The sequence below is a fragment of the Gorilla gorilla genome, chromosome 20, assembly GCF_029281585.2.
Source record: "Gorilla gorilla gorilla isolate KB3781 chromosome 20, NHGRI_mGorGor1-v2.1_pri, whole genome shotgun sequence".
In the NCBI taxonomy this organism is placed as follows: Eukaryota; Metazoa; Chordata; class Mammalia; order Primates; family Hominidae; genus Gorilla; species Gorilla gorilla.
The window spans coordinates 8257488-8269936 of record NC_073244.2 but is presented as its reverse complement, the minus strand read 5'-3'; the positions used below and the strand labels follow the sequence as shown (position 1 = coordinate 8269936).

Below are 12449 nucleotides of genomic sequence, written 5' to 3'. Positions count from 1 at the left end.
ACCCGCATCACAGCGCTCAGCTCACGGTCGGACACGCACTAAACGCTCTGCACGGGGTGGCAGTCAACGAAAGTGGGTGTCACTGCTCTTTCTCCAAGTCCCCGTCCCGCCCGGGCCAGCTCCAGAAACGCAGGGGCTGATGTCATCCCCAGGCTCAAACCTCCCAGCGCGGCCGACGCAGGCAGGCGCCGCCGTCACGGGCGTTCCTGCGCCAGGGAATCCCGGCCCCCGCGCCGGGGCCCCAGTGGAAACCCGTGACGCCAGCGCCCGCCGCCGTGGGTCTTCCGGGCTGGCGGTAGCGGGGCGGGGCGTTCTCCCGCGCCGCTGACCCCACCTCCGCGCCAGCCCCGGGAACGCGCACGGCCTCTCTCCACCCTCCGCGAGCCCAGTGCGCTTGCGCTTGCCCCGCACTCAGTCGCCCCCCCTCCCCCACGAGTGCACACTCCACTCACGCGGGATGCGCAGGACGCCGACAAGCAGGCTTCCACACTGGGTCTGCAGGGACGCATCGCATGGGCAGGCCTGGTGGGTGTAGGTGTGCAGGACTTCGTGGACATGCGTGTGCACGATCCCGCGTGGAAGGCACGGTGGACATGCGTGTGCACAATCCCGCGTGAAATGCAAAGGTAGGCATGCGTGTGCACGATCCCTCGTGGAATGAACAGTGGGTATGCCTGTGCACGTTCCCCTTGGAAGGCGGGGTGGGTACCCGTGCACGGTGCTGGCACTTTGCAGGAGAATGGGGAGCCCTGGCTGGAGAGTACAGATTCCGGACACACACACACACTCACACACTCACACACACACTCATTCACCCTCTCTCCCGGTGCCCGTGGCCTGTGGGCGTGGAGCCGTGGGCGATGACTCTCAGGCTGTTCACCGTCTCCCCACCAGTCTGGGAGCTAATTACTGTCAGGACCAGACGGGGTGGCTGGAAAGATGAACAAATCGCTGTGTGTCTGCAGCCCGTCTGGAGCTGCAGGCCTCATAGGCGTCTGTTCCGGGGGTGTCGGGCGTGACGCGGCCCTGGGTGGAGGGCGGGCAGCCTGGGTGCTGCGTGCGCCGTGGGGGAGCCCTGGGTTTCTGCGTGGGTCCTGGAGGGTCTGCGGTGAGTGATGGGTAAGTGATGGGTGAGTGATGGGGGTCCGTGTCTGCCGTATGTGCCTTTGTATGTGCCTGGCGGCGTCTATTCTCCCGATCAACAAAGTGGATGTAATAATAGTATTTACCCTATAAGGTTACGGGGACCCAGCAACCTCACTTCTCTTGGTACTATCTGAAAGAAAGGAACAACTTAGGAGCACACAGAGACCAGGAGGTAAATGCAGGTAGCGGCTTTATTCCTTATCACCAAAACCTGGGAAGAGCTCAAATACCCCTCCATTCGGAGGGGAACAGGTCAACGGAGGTTCGTTCATAGAATGAAAGTTCAGCAGTCAAGAGGAACGCACTCGCCTTCAAAACATGCTCAGTGAGGCCGGGCGCGGTGGCTTATGCCTGTAATCCCAGCACTTTGGGAGGCCCAGGTGGGCGGATCACTTGAGGTCAGGTGTTTGAGACCAGCCTGATCAGCGTGGTGAAACCTCGTCTCTACTAAAAATACAAAAAATTAGCTGGCCATGGTGGTGGGCACCTGTAGTCCCAGCTACTCCGGAGGCTGAAGCAGGAGAATCGCTTGAACCTGGGAGGCGGAGGTTGCAATGCGTTGAGATAGTGCCACTGCACTCCAGCCTGGGTGACAGAACACGACTCAGTCTCAAAAAATGAAATGAAATGAAATAAATGAAATGAAAATAAAAATAAAGCATGTGCACCCAACACACAAACACACAGGTATGCACACTCATGCCAAAACAATTGCAGGGGCCCCAGCAGCCCCTAGAATCCCCATCAGAGGCTGGGGAGGAAGATCGGCGGCAGGAGGGACAGACAGTGCCTATGTGCCCCAGATTGTGTCTCTGTCACCAGCTGCCAGAGCCCGTGCCTGTCTGAGGAGGTGGGTGTCTCCGGACCGCCCACCTCTGTGTCTGTCTCCAGGACATAGGCTCCACCTCCCCCCAAGGCCTCACTCCCATCTCCTCCTCCCACCCTGGTCCCCCACCTTCCTGTCCCCACCCTTGTTGGCGGTGGGAACCTACTGTTTCTGGCTGCAAGAGGAGATGGTTGAGGGGGCCCCGCCAGGGCATCCGTTTATCATCTCTCTATTTCTCTTCTTAGCTCAACAAGAAGACCCTCCTGTCTCTGGGCCTCGGTTTCTCCGGCTGTGAAATGGAAGGATAGTTTTTTAGGGTATATGGGCATCACCTCCCCACCTGTGCAGTTCTAATCCCACCAACCCTGGCTGTTTCTGGAGCTTCCTGCAGGCAATGGTCTAAGCCATAGGAGAACTCAAATGATGGAAAATCACAAGTAGGGTGTAGGACTCCCCACACTCCCATGAACCCCTTCAGGCATGGAAGGACAGACACCTCAGGAGGGGATGGCTGGGGTGGGTAGCACAGGTAGGCTTGCAGGGGAAGAGAGGGGATATCTGTGTGTCCAAAATCCTGGCCGGGCACAGTGGCTGACGCCTGTTATCCCAGCACTTTAGGAGGCCAAGGTGGGCAGATCACTTGAGGTCAGGAGTTCAAGACCAGCCTGACCAACAAGGTGAAACCCCGTCTCTACTAAAAATACAAAAATTAGCCAGATGTGGTGGCATGCACCTGTAATCCCAGCTACTCGGGAGGCTGAGGTGGGAGAATCACTTGAAGCCAGAGGCGGAGTTTGCGGTGAGCCGAGATCACACCATTGCACTCCAGCCTGGGCGACGGAGTGAGACTCCATCTCAAAAAAAAAAAAAGAGAGAGAAAAGAAAAAATAAAATGCGGCCAGGCGCAGTGGCTCACGCCTGTAATCCCAGCACTTTGGGAGACCAAGGTGGGCGGATCACAAGGTCAGGAGATCGAGACCATCCTGGCTAACACGGTGAAACCCCATCTCTACTAAAAAAAATATGAAAAATTAGCCGGGCGTGGTGGCAGGCGCCTGTAGTCCCAGCTACAGTGGAGGCTGAGGCAGGAGAGTGGCGTGAACCCGGGAGGCGGAGCTTGCAGTGGGCCGAGATCGTGCCACTGCACTCCAGCCCGGGCAACTGAGCAAAACTCCATCTCAAAAAAAAAAGAAAAAAGAAAAAAAAAAAAGAAAATGCGTGTCTCTGCATGAGGGCCTGTGTGTGGGCACCAGGCTCTGGCTTCTGGAGGTGAACAAATCAAAGTGGACTCAGGTGTTTCCTGGACATGAGTGTGGACTCTCAGGTGTGGGCTTATTCCCACCCCGTGGATGTCTAGAATGTCGGTTCCCAGGATCTTTTTGTTGTTTGAAGATGTGCAAATGCCTGGTATGCAGAGTAGAGACATTCAGTACATATTTGCAAAATGATGTGTTCATGTATTCACTCATTTGTCCACTCAGCAAATATTCACCGAGTGCCAACCAGCTGTGGGGTGCTGGAGACGCACAGTGAGCAAAGCAGACAAGCATCTCTTTCCTGTCACCGCTATGGGTGAATTACCCCCGGGCCATTGCCTGTGCTGCACGGTTCATGTGCCAGGGTGACCCTGCACGTGTTCATGAGCACACCCATTTGTAGGTGGGGTAAAGAACTCACATCAGCATGGCCCATGCGTGTGTGTACACATATACATGCACACGCGTGTGTGCGCACAGGTTCACCGGCGACTCTTGTGCAGGCTGGGCCTCGCCCGTCCTTGGCATTGCCTGCCTGCCCCGCCCATCTTCCGAAAGTGCCGGGGGCCAGGTGGGGCCAGGCGGGCCCGGAAACCTCTCCCAGCTGCTGTGCCCAGTTTCAGGGAAGCCAAGGTCTGGCGCCCTGCCCACGGAGACTGCCTGCCCTTGCACCTGCTTCCCGGCCTTCCGGGAAGGGCCTGGAGGCCCAGCCCCCAGCCCTGCTAGCCTGAATCCACCACCCAGAGGCACACAGCAGAGAGGGAATGCAGCCCCCTTTCCCCCCACACCTTGGAGCCCTTCAAAGTCAGAACCAGAAGAGACTCCAGCAGGGCAGAGTCTCTTACCCAGGTGGGGTAAACTGAGGTGCACACAGAGGGCCCAGAGAAAGGGGCTGCACACAGATGAGTTCCCTGCACTCTACTCCCACCCCAAATCAGCACGTGCAGGCTTCCACAGTTTAAGTACTGGCACCTCATGGATCTCTGTATACCGCGGGTATTTGCAGGCCTCGGGGCTCTGTGGAGTGAGCATTGGAGCTTAGAAATATTTGCATTTCCCTAGTGGGAACACGCAGTGCAGGTCAGAGTGCAGGTGTGCACACCAGGGTCTTAGACACATGTGGGTGCTTGTGCTTGCATGGACAAGGCTGTTTGTGCCGGGCACCATGGCTCACACGCCTGTAATCCCAGCACTTTGGGAGGCTGAGACAGGCAGATCACCTGAGGTCAGGAGTTCGAAACCAGCCTGGCCAACATGGTGAAATGCCATCTCTATTAAAAATACAAAAATTAGCCGGGCGTGGTGGCAGGTGCCTGTAATCCCAGCTACTCGGGAGGCTGAGGCAGAAGAGTTTCTTGAACCCAGAAGGTGGAGGTTACAGTGAGCTGAGATTGCGCCATTGCACTCCAGCCTGGGGGACAAGAGCGAGACTTCATCTCAAAAAAAAAAAAAAAATGAGGCTGGGCACGGTGGCTCACCCCTGTAATCCCAGCACTTTGGGAGGCCGAGGCAAGTGGATCACCTGAGGTCAGGAGTTCAAGACCAGCCTGGCCAACATGGTGAAACCCCATCTCTGCTAAAAATACAAAACTAAAAATACAATACAAGCTGGGCGTGGTGGCTCGCGCCTGTAGTCCCAGCTACTCAGGAGGCTGAGACAGGAGAATCGCTTGAGCTTGGGAGGGGGAGGATGCAGTGAGTTGAGATCGCGCCACTGCACCCCAGCCTGGGCGACAGAGCAAGATTCCATCTTAAAAAAAAAAAAAAAAAGACAAAAAGACAAGGCCGTTTGGGAGTGTGGGAGCTTGGGAGCTCCTCACATGAATGTTTGTCAGTGGGTGCCTGTGCACGGTGGGTGTTTGCACGAGTGCAGGTGCAGGTGTTTGCATGCAGGTGGATGCCTGCACACAGTCGGTTTTGTATGTATCTGGGTGTCTGCACACAGTAGGCATTGCGGCCAGGTGGGGCTCTGCACACAGCGGGCTTTGCATGGAAGAGAGGTGCTGCATACAGTAAGCCCAGCGCGAAGACAGGGATCTGCACACAGTGGACGTCTGCACGCAGGAGAGGGGCTGCACCCTGTAGGCACTGCAAGAAGGTAGGGCTCTGCACACAGTAGGCCTTGCATGCAAGAAAAGGGTCACACACAGCAGGCGTTTGCACGCAGGAGAGGGGCCGCACACAGTAGGCATTGCAGGCAAGTGGGGTTCTGCACACAGTAGGCTTTGCGTGGAAGGGGGGTGCGGCGCACAGTAGGCCCTGCACGAAGACGGAGATCTGCACACAGCGGGCGTTTGCACACAAGAGACGGGCTGCGCACAGTAGGCCCGGCTGCACGCGGCCAGTGCCGGCCCAGCGGAGAGTAGCGGCTGCAGCCCCGTGCAGCTGAGCACGCACCCGGTTCCTGCGCCACCGCGGCCCCAGGCTCCTCTGCGCCCGGCCGGGCAGGTCAGGCGGCTCCGCCGGGGCGTGGGGCGGGCGGCCGGGCAGGGAGGCTATTCCGGGCCCTGGCGCCGTGCCCGAACCCTGCGCGCCAGGCCGCCCGGGGAAGGCGCCGCTCACAAAAGGAGGGTCTGTGCAGACGCCCCGCCCTCGGCCCGGCCGCCCGCCGCCAGGGGCTTGGAGGAGGGAGACGCCGCCGGAGCTGCCGCCGGCCCGGACCCCCCAACCCCTCCTGCCGGGGCGGCCGCAGACACCGCGCCTGGCGGGCAACAGAGGGAGGCTGGCACCGCCGGGCTCTGGAGGGGGTCGACGGCCGGCGCTGGGGGCTCCTGAGCGCACAGACTGCGCGCCCAGGGCGCACCGGAGGGAGCGCTGGCGAGGGTGGGGGCCCCCAGTGCAGGGAAACTAGCACAGGCCCCTTGCCTTTCGCCCACTTGGGGATTTCTCCGTCTCGAGCACCCGCCTCTGTCTCCAATTATCCAATTTAAGGAACGGGAAAGCCGGGACTCCTGCCTGCTAGGGAGGGCGGACGGGAGGGGCGTCTGGGGCCTGGGTCAGCGCCCCTCTCCACCCCCAGAGTGTCTGGCGAGAGGGTGGGGTGGAAGGAAGGCGTAATAAGGGTTCTCAAGGCAGCGCGTTTTGCTAAGTGCCTTAGTACACTGTCTAGTTTCACCTCGACACGCGGGAGGGCGATTCGGCTTTCCCTTTTATGGACGAGGGAAACTGAGTCACGCTTTTGCTGAGCTGCTGGAGCTAGTAAGCCGCGGAGATTCAAACCTAAAGCCAGGCCTCCGCCCCTCCCTTTTCCTCCCTGTAGGGCCTGAACTCTGCCCTCCCTCCCTTCCCTCGCATGGAGCCATCCAAGAAGCGTTTATGGCGTGCCTGCTGTGTACACGGCGGCCCAAACACTTCCCCACGCACACGCCTGTGAGCGCAGGCCGAAGCTCCCACACTCGTGCGCTCTCGTCACATGCGCAAGAGGGTCTTGGCCCGCAGCGCTCTTCACGAGGCCCCTCACTCTACCCCACCTCCACCCTCAATGCACCCCGGCTCCGGGGCCTGGGAACCGCCGGCGTCCGGGTGGAGGGGGTGGGGTGGGAACTGGGAGCACGGAACGGAACAATGTAGGGAAAGAATAGGGAGGAGCGGCGAGAGGAAACCCCCCACCCCTTCTCCAGATGCAGCTCTGGTGTGGCTGTCCCGTGTGCCTGCGGTCTCCCTGGCCCAGCGTCCTGGGGAGCAGGTCCTTGGCCTTCGCACTGTGTGGCTATGGGGAGTTCTGGGTCTCGTGGGGGGGCCATCCTGGGTCCCTAAGGATCTGTAAAGCTGTGGGTCGCGTGACCTACATGTCCGGGGAGCATGCTTCAGGCTCTGGGGTGGGGGCTGGAGAAAGTGACGTGCAGGGCTCTGAGCCTCTCTCTGCAAGACTCCGTGACTGTCTGCTTCCTCCAAGGAGACCCACCCTGGTTCCTCCCTCGCCTCCCCGGAGCCCTGGCTGGGCACTGCCCCGACCACGAGGTAGAGATCACAGGGGCCAAGGCCTAGAGCTGGGAAGCTGCAGGGAGTTCTGGGGCTCTGAGGGCCGGGCTCTTGGCGGTGGTCTGCAGAGAGAAGGGGTCCCGGGAGAAAGTAAGGAAGAGTGACGGCTCAGGAAGCCTCTGCATTCCTTCTGCTGTGTCCTAGAAAAGGGGAGACCCGGTTTAGGGTCCCCTGCCACGACATCCAACCCACCACATTGAAAGTGTACCCAGGGGCCGGGCATGGTGGCTCACACCTGTAATCCTCGCATTTTGGGAGGCAGGAGGATCCTTTGAGCCCAGGAGTTCCAGACCAGCCTGAGCAACATAGGGAGATCCTGTCTCTACTTTAAAAAAAGGGGGGTACCCAGGGGGTTGCCAATGCACCCTGAAGTCTGAGAACCAGTGTTTAAAGTGCACAAAGGGCGTGGCAGATGCTGCTATGTCCCCTTGGCCATCTGGGAGCTGGCTTCCGACAATTTCCTACAGTCCAACAGCTTCCCGTGTCCCTTTGCCTGGGGTCTTTCTCTAACGGTGTGCAAACCTACTGCGCGCAGCCCCTCTCCTTCATGCAAACACCTGCTGTGTGCAGCGTCTTTATTGCACTCAAGGCCTACTGTGTGCAGAGCCCCACCTGCGTGCCATGCCTACTGTGTGCAGACACCCAGAGACATGCAGCACCTACTGTGTGCAGGCACCCACCTGCGTACAGACACTCACCGAGAACCCCCTCTGGGTAGGCAGGAAGTACCAGGGAGTCAACACCCCAGAACACCCCTCAAACGGGGGATGCAGTTGGTTAATAAGTAGATGCCAGCCGGGCACGGTGGCTCACACCTGTAATCCTAGCACTTTGGGAGGCCGAGGCAGGCAGATCACATGGTCAGGAGTTTGAGACCAGCCTGGCCAACATGACGAAACCCCATCTCTACTAAAAATACAAAAAATTAGCCGGGCAAGGTGGCACGCACCTGTAATCCCAACTATTTGGGAGGCTGAGGCAGGAGAATCGGTTGAACCTGAGTGAGCTGAGATCGTGCCACTGTACTCCAGCCTGGGCAACAAGAGCAAAACTCTGCCTCAAAATAAAATAGCCGGGCGCGGTGGCTCACGCCTGTAATCCCAGCACTTTGGGAGGCCGACACAGGTGGATCATGAGGTCAGGAGATCGAGACCATCCTGGCTAACATGGTGAAACCCTGTCTATACTAAAAAATATAAAAAAGTTAGCCGGGCGTGGTGGCGGGTGCCTGTAGTCCCAGCTACTCAGGAGGCTGAAGCAGGAGAATGGCATGAACCCGGGAGGCAGAGCTTGCAATGAGCCAAGATCGAACCACTGCACTCTAGCCTGGGCGACAGAGTGAGACTCCATCTCAAAAATAAAATAAAATAAAATAAGTAGATGCCCCCACTCGCTGTCTTGCCCCATTGTGACCACACCTCTCACAGTTCCCTATGGGGCTCAGCCCTAGATCCCCACAGCAGGGACCTCTTCAGGGAGGCACCATCGTCTCTTTCCTTCTGTGCTCTGGACTGCGTCCTTGCAGATGCACGTTCACCCATGAATAGGGGGTTGATATGCAAATGCACACATCTGTGTGTCTGAGACCAGGTGGCCCTGGGTGTGTGCTTTGATTCCCTCAGTGTTTTTTGAGACATGCCACCATGCCAGGCTAATATCTTTTTTTTTTTTTTATTTAGATGGAGTCTTGCTCTGTCGACAGGCTGGAGTGCAGTGGCGCGATCTCGGCTCACTGCAGCCTCTGCCTACCGGGTTCAAGCAATTCTCTTGCCTCAACCTCTCGAGTAACTGGGACTACAGGTGCACTGCACCACACTCAGCCAAATTTTGTATTTTTAGTAGAGACAGGTTTTCACTATGTTGGCCAGGATGTTCTCAATCTCTTGACTTTGTGATCCGCCCACCTCGGCCTCCCAAAGTGCTGGGATTACAGGCGTGAACCACTGTGCCTGGCCATATCTTTTTTTATTTTTTGTAGAATCAAGGTCTCTCTCTGTTGCCCAGACTGGTCTCGAACTCCTGGCCTCAAGAGAGTCTCCTGCCTTGGCCTCCCAAAGTGTTGAGATTACAAGCGTGAGTTACCATGGCCAGCCTTCCACATCTGGACACAATTCAAACCATAACATCCTCACACAAAAACACCCACCCGTGTCTTTCCAGCCACGCATGCTGGAAACTTGAATGAGAATTCATACTCAACATGCAACAGACACCCACACACCCATACACACAGATGCCTCTCTTTATCTCGTTCTCTCTTGTTTTTCTAAGCCTAACACAGGCCCTCGCACACAGTAGGGGCTCAATAAATATTGAATGAGTCAGGCAGGGTGTGATGGCTCAGGCCTGTAACCCCAGCACTTTGGGAGGCTGAGATGGGGACATCACCTGAGGCCAGGAGTTCAAGACCAGCCTAGGCAACATAGTGAAACCCTAGCCAGTCATGGTGGTACTTGCCTATAGTTCCCGCTACTTGGGAGGCTGGGGAGACTGACGTGGGAGGATTGCTTGAGTCTGGGAGGTCGAGGCTGCAGTGAACTGTGACAGCACCGCTGCACTCCAGCCTGGGTGACAGAGGAAGACCCCATCTCTTAGAAAAATAAAATTAAAAATGGCAGGGCTCGGTGACTCACGTCTGTAATCCCAGCACTTTGGGAGGCCGAGGCAGGTGGATCACTTGAGGTCAGGAGTTTGAGACCAGCTTGGCCACCATGGCGAAACACTGTCTTTACTAAAAATACCAAAATTAGCCAGGCGTGGGGGCAGGCACCTGTAATCCCAGCTGCTTGGGAGGTTGAGGTGGGAGAATTGCTTGAGCCTGGAAGTTCAAGGCTGCAGTGAGCTATGATCATGCCATTGCACTACAGCCTGGGCAACACAGTGAGACTGTCTCAAAAAATAATAAATAGACCCCCAAACCACCAGCCACAGAGGTCGTGCCCTGGGGCCACTCTGGGGGAGAGGTGAGCAGCATCAGCAGCTATGGACCTCCTATTTGGGGTGATGAGGAAGGTGCAATCATGAGTCCCCAGTTGGTCAGGAGTTCTGGGTGTCCAGGGCTCACTCCAAGGATGCCAAGAATTGTAGCAGCAGCCACACGTGTACGTATATTGCTGTGTTCCCACGTAGCAGCACAAGTCCTCACGGCCCAACACACGGCGGTGTGCAGAGATTCAGAGACAAATTCCAACTCACATTAACAGGCAGCTATGCAGATATTCATGTACAGGCAGAAAGCATTGTATGGTGTACTAGCTCACTAATAATAGCTAACTTTTCTGCAAGCGTCTCCCCGTTCTAAATGCTTTGCATAATGTAATTAATTTAATGTTCACAACAGCCCCAAGAGAGATGGGCGCCACCATTGGCATCCCCATTGCACCAACAAGAAAACTGAACGCAAAGAGGTGAAGCAACTTGCCCGAGGCCACACGGCTGGTCTCCTCCACAGAGCCAGGTTCCAGCCTTCCTGAGCTGAGGGGTGTCACTGTACCTGGCCAGGACCCAGCACCTGGCAGACCAACGTGTGTCCCTTAGGGACGAAACTGTCTGTGCTGGAGCATGGACACAGAAGGTCATCAGCAGTTCAACCTCTCGTCATACAGACTCGACTGAGTCTTTATGCCATAAACATTTATGAAGTGCCGCCTGTGTCCCAGGTTCTGGGCTAGCCACTAGGGATCTGGGGGTGAGAAAAACAGACCTTCTCCCATCCCTCTGGGAGTCTGCAGCTTCACGCAGAAGATAGACAAGAAGCAAATAACAGGATTATAAATATGTCATTACAAATGGGTGCAGGGGCTGGGCATGGCGGCTCACGCCTGTAATCCCAGCACTTTGGGAGGCCGAGGTGGTTGGATTACCTGAGGTAGGAGTTCAAGACCAGCCTGGCCAACATGGTAAAACCCCATCTCCACAAAACTACAAAAATTAGCCGGGGGTGCCTGTAATCCCAGCTACTCGGGAGGCTGAGGTGGGAGAATCGCTTGAACCCAGGAGATGGAGGCTGCAGTGAGCCAAGATCACGCCATTGCCCTCTGTCCTGGGTGACAGAGCAAGACTCTGTCTCAAAAAACAAACAAACAAATAAATGCTGCAAGTACCAAGAAGGGCAGGTGGGCAGAGATAGTACAGAGGTTATTCCAGGTCTTGTTTGGAGGGCTTCCTGGAGGAGGTGGCGTCTGAGATGTGAGCAAAAGGAGAGTAGGTGTTAACTAGGAGAAAGGTAGAGAAGAGTGTTCTGGCCAGAGGCATCAGCACAGGCCCTGGTTGGACGTTAGAGAGCCAGGTGTGTAAACAACATGTGGGTTGAGGATTTGCGTGTGCAAGGCCCACACATAGTGGCTGGTCACTAAATACGAATTGTGTGTGTGACTCTGAGTGCCTTCCCAGGGATGGCCGTCCACACATGAGGGTGCTAGTATACTGCTGGGATTCCCAGGCACATGCTCTGGGGAGCAGAGGCACAGGGCAGGCCACACAAGTTCAAATCTTTTGTGTTTTGAGACAGGGTCTCACTCTGTTGCCCAGGCTGGAGTGCAGTGGTGCGATCACAGCTCACTGCAGCTCCAGCCTCCCAGGCTTAAGCAATCCTCCCACCTTAGCCTCCCCAGTAGCTAAGATTACAGGCATGCACCACCACACCTGGCTTAATTTTTGTTTTTGTTTTTGTTTTTTTTTTAGAAACGAGGTCTTGCCATGTTGCCCAGGCTGGTCTCAAACTCCTGGGCTCAAGCAATCCTTCTGCCTCAGTTTTCCAAAGTACTGGGATTACAGGCCTGAGCCACTGCATCCAGTATGTTCAAACTTTGATACCGATACATACAACATCATGGATAAGCCCCCAAAACAGTATGCAAGCAAAAGAAGCCAGACACAAAAGGTTGCACATTTTATGATTTCATTTATATGAAATGTCCAGAACAGGTGAATTCATGGGAAAAACGTGGAGTAGCGGTTGTCAGGGGTTGGGGGAGGGGGCGTGAAGAGTGACTGCTAATGGTGACAGGGCTTCTTTTGGGGGTGATGAAAATATTCTGGAATTCAATAGTGGTGATGGTTGCACAACTTTGTGAATATACTAAAAACCACTTAGTTAAAGACTTTAAAGGGGTGAATTTTACAGTATATGAACTATATCTCAATAATATATATCATTATATTTATATATATTGTGTGTATACATACTATATATGTGTACATATATACAGTATATATACTGTGTGTGTGTGTACATGTGT

General features: G+C 55.9%; 1 long non-coding RNA gene across 1 annotated transcript; it reads left to right on the top strand.

Moving 5' to 3' along the window:
• The first annotated feature begins 356 nt into the window (after window positions 1-356).
• LOC129528830 (uncharacterized) lies at window positions 357-3420 on the top strand. Its single transcript, XR_008674106.1, has 2 exons — window positions 357-626; window positions 2218-3420. It is a non-coding gene; the product is annotated as an uncharacterized lncRNA (long non-coding RNA).
• The last annotated feature ends 9029 nt before the right edge of the window (window positions 3421-12449 follow it).